General features: G+C 36.4%; 1 pseudogene; it reads left to right on the top strand.

The window, feature by feature from the left end:
* Positions 1–1,607: 1,607 nt before the first annotated feature.
* On the top strand, positions 1,608–3,986 carry LOC126066866 (ewing's tumor-associated antigen 1-like; annotated as a pseudogene).
* The last annotated feature ends 411 nt before the right edge of the window (positions 3,987–4,397 follow it).

The raw sequence follows: 4,397 nt of genomic DNA, 5'->3' as shown, positions 1-4,397 counted from the left end.
TTGTTTTTTTGACTGCTGCTTTCACGTATGTACATTTTGGATCAAAGTAAAATGAAATCCTTGACAACTTCAATCTTTTCTCTGTTTATCTTGATGTTGCTTATTGGTACATTTGTGAGGGTTTTTGTTTTCTTTATGTTGAAGTGTTATCAATACTGAAGGCTGCAGTCTTTGATCTTCATCAGGAAGTGCTACAAGTCTTCTTTGCTTTCAGCAAGCAAGGTTGTGTCATCTGCATATCACAGGTTGTTAATAAGTCTCCCACCAATCCTGATGCTGGGTTCTTCATATGGTCCAGCTTCTTGGATTATTTGCTCAGCATACAGATTGAATAAGTATGGTGAAAGAATTTAACCCTGACACACACATTTCCTGATTTTAAACCATTTATTATTCCCTTGTTCTGTTTGAAAGACTGCCTCTTAGTCTATATACAGGTTCCTCATGAGCACAATTAAGTATTCTGGAATTCTCATTCTTCACAATATTACCTATCATCCACACAGTTGATTGCCTTTGCACAGTCAATAAAACACAGGTAAACATCTTTCTGGTATTCTGTTTTCAGCCTAGATTCGTCTGACATCAGCAATGATATCCCTCGTTCCATGTCCTCTTCTGAATCTGGCTTTAATTTCTGGCAGTTCCTTGTCCATGTACTGCTGCAACCATTTTTAAATTAGCTTCAGTAAAATTTTACTTGAGAGTGATACTAGTGATATTGTTCAATGATTTCTGCATTCTGTTGGATCACCTTTCTTTGGAATGGGCAAAAATATGGCCCTCTTCCAATCGGTTGGCCAGGTAGCTGTCTTCCAAATTTTTTGGCACAGACAAGTGATCACTCACAGTTCTGCATCCATTTGTTGAAACATCTAAATTGGTATTCTGTCAATTCCTGGAGCCTTGTTTTCCGTCAATGCCTTCAGTGCAGCTTAGACCTCTTCTTCAGTACTATCAGTTCCTGATTATATACTACGTCCTGAAATGGCTGAACATTGACCACTTCTTTTCGGTACAATGGCTCTGTGTATTCCTTCCATCTTCTTTTTATGCTTCCTGCATCATTCAATATTTGCCCATAGAATCCTTCAGTATTGCAACTGGAGGCTTGAATTTTTTCTTCAGTTCTTTCAACTGGAGAAATTCTGAGCATGTTCTTCCTTTTTGGTTTTCTAGCTCCAGGTCTTTGCACATTTCATTATAATAGTTTATCTTCTCCAGCAACCTTTAGAAATCTTCTGTTCAGCTTTTTTACTTCATCCTTTCTTCCATCTGCTTTATCTCTTTTACGTTCAAGAACAAGTTTCAGAGTCTTTTCTGACATCTGTTTTGGTCTTTTTTTTCTTTCCTGTCTCTTTAATGACCTTTTCTTTCTTCATGTATGATGTCCTTGAAGTCATACCATGACTCATCTTCTGTCATTAGTGTTCAATGTGTCAAATCTATTCTTGAGATTGTCTCTAAATTCAGGTAGGATATACTCAAGGTGGTATTTTGACTCTTGTGGACTTGTTTTAATTTTCTTCAGTTTCAAGTTGAACTTGCATATGAGCAATTAATGGTCTCTTCTGCGGTGGGCCCCGGCCTTGTTCTGACTGATAATATTTGACAAAAATGTTGAAGCAGCCTTTAATTCCATTTTTGTTGGCTTCACCCAGAAATGTAGTGGACTGTTAAGCCAAGATCTATCTGATTCTTTTTCGAACACCAGTAACACTGCCTTTGGAAAGAAAAGTACTTTGTAAGAAGAGAAAATCATTACTAATGAAACTCAGATCGCTGCAAAATAAAACCCAGGATCATTTTCTTCTTGAGTAGATACTCCCATAATGACAAACTCATGTGTGACTTCCTGTACTAAGGAGCCACAAACTTTTAATAACCAAATTGTTCCATTTGCTATGTGTGATTTTGAGGAAGATTGTGAAAAATTACTCAGAAATGATTCTTTTGTGATGCAAAATGTGGAAATGCCTGAACTCCTTCCCGTGCCTAAAACAATGCACGGTGCTACTCACAAGGGCATTTATAATTTTTACAGTAAAAATGATAAAAAGTAAATTGAGAATGACTACGTCTAGATGCCAGGCTGAGTGATTTAAAACTTTTACAAGATTTTCCTTCAAAGGCATATAATAGAGAATTAATAGATACTGAAAAGCATCAACTTTTACTAGATCTAAGTAATAAACTAAACCAATTATCATCCACTGGAAACAAAATGAAATTTGAGAAATCTTTCAATAAAATTATTACTCAAGACAAAATTCAAGATTGTGGAGTTGCATCTAATGTAAAAAAATAAAGGAAGGTATTCTTACTAAATTTACTCCTACTATAAATGCTTCTGAAAAGAAGTCAGCTTTGAACACAAGATTTTTTTTTTAATTAATTTTTATTGTGCTTTAAGTGAAAGTTTACAAATCAGGTCAGTCTCTCATACAAAAATTTACATACACCTTGCTATACACTCCTAATTGCTCTTCCTCTAATGAGATAGCACAGTTATTCACTCCACTCTCTCTCCTCATGTCCATTCGGGTAGCTTCTGGCCCCTCTGCCCTCTTGTTTCCCCTCCAGACAGGAGATGCCAACATAGTCTCATGTGTCTACTTGATGCAAGAAGCTTGTTCTTCATCAATATCATTTTCCATCCCGTATTCCAGACCAATCCCTGTCTGAAGAGTTGGCTTTGGGAATGGTTCCTGTCTTGGGGTAACAGAAGGTCTGGGGACCATGGCCTCCGGGATCCTTCTAGTCCTGGTCTGACCATTAAGTTTGGTCTTTTTGTGAGAATTTGGGGTCTGCATCCCACAGCTGTCTTGCTCCCCCAGGGGTTCTCTGTTGGAACACAAGATTTTTTTTAATAAACAACAACAACAACAACAAAAAGCCCATATTTTAGTCACTCTTTTAAGACACTTGTTAATACAGACCTTTTTGGTGCTGCAGCTTCAGCCAGTGAAATCAAATCAGATAGTAAGCCAAATCAGACTAATGCACCCAATTTAGGCTCTTTTCTGGATGATTGGAATGCTCCATCATTTGCCAGTGAAATCATTAAAGCATGTCATCAATTAGAGAATACCTGGCAAACAGATGATGTACACAACGATTTTGTTATACCAAGCATGTGATGATATTGAAAGACTAACTCAACAACAAGCAGTTAGAAAGGAGAGCAAGACATAAGAAAGTATGGTTGAGCTCAATAATAGTTCCAAACATGGAGCTAAAAACATATTCACTGCTTCTAAGCAGGGAAGTCAGTTGGTGCAATCAAAGCATTTGAATCTGGGCAGCATTACAATGCAAACATCTTCCTTGACAAAGAGCTCACAAATACATTAATCAATGAAGATGGACAAAGGGAAATTTGTAAAAATTCTCTAAGTGGTTTAGGTGCCACAAAAAATTTGACTTTGTACTCTAAGACCTCAAATGATGAGATCACTAATCTGCCTGTCTCTTGGAATAACACTGATGTTCTAATAAAAGTGAATAATTCCAAACTGGTTGTTGCAGAAAGTTCAAGTTTGAATTTAAGTTCAGGTCATATGAATACAGGAATTACTACTACTAATAAGAAATTGAGTACTCAACATCTATCTCATAAGACAGTAACTGATGAAGCTCAGACTAACCTCAATAAAATTGTTAAATTTGCAAAGTATACGTTCACCAAGGTAAAAAATTTTCAGATACATTGTCAGTTTAATCAAAATTGTACAATAGGAAGTATGTCTGGTACCAAAATTACACAGTTTACAGGAAAATAGAACTCCATTTGTCAACCCATTATGTGAAGAGATTGTTCAACAGCAACCTTGGACAAAATCTTTGAAACAACCTTCAAAAGAGGAAGAAGAGAAAAATAGAAAATATTCTCCTGAAGAAACTCAAGGAGACAAGAAGTGCTAGTTGGAAGAATGGCCAAAGCAGGAGTATCATGTTTAATTACAGCTCCCACTGAATTTCTCTAATGAAACATTGGTTGGAAGACTTAACATAAGACTGTTAATAACTACCCATGATAAAAACCACACCCTGCTGCCATCGAGTCAAATCCGACTCATAGTGACCCTATAGGACATGGTAGAACTACCCCATAGGTTTTCTAAGGAGTGGCTGGTGGATTCAAGCTGCGGATGTTTTGGTTAGCAGTCGAACTCTTAACCACGGCGCCACCAGGGCATGATAGGAAATATTTTTTTTCTTGATTTCTCTGTGAGAAATTTAATGCTGAATTATAAATCATAGACATACACTTTATTATTTAATAAATCACTGTTTGCAATGGTAAACAAAAATATTTAGATACTTGGTCAAATATCTGAAAATTAAACATACGTAATTGTATAAATTCTTGCCAGATTTTCTTGGAAGAAACATAG

Source organism: Elephas maximus, chromosome 24 (genome assembly GCF_024166365.1).
Source record: "Elephas maximus indicus isolate mEleMax1 chromosome 24, mEleMax1 primary haplotype, whole genome shotgun sequence".
Taxonomy (NCBI): domain Eukaryota; kingdom Metazoa; phylum Chordata; class Mammalia; order Proboscidea; family Elephantidae; genus Elephas; species Elephas maximus.
Note: the sequence above shows the minus strand (reverse complement) of the source record. Positions and strands in the feature narration are given on the sequence as shown.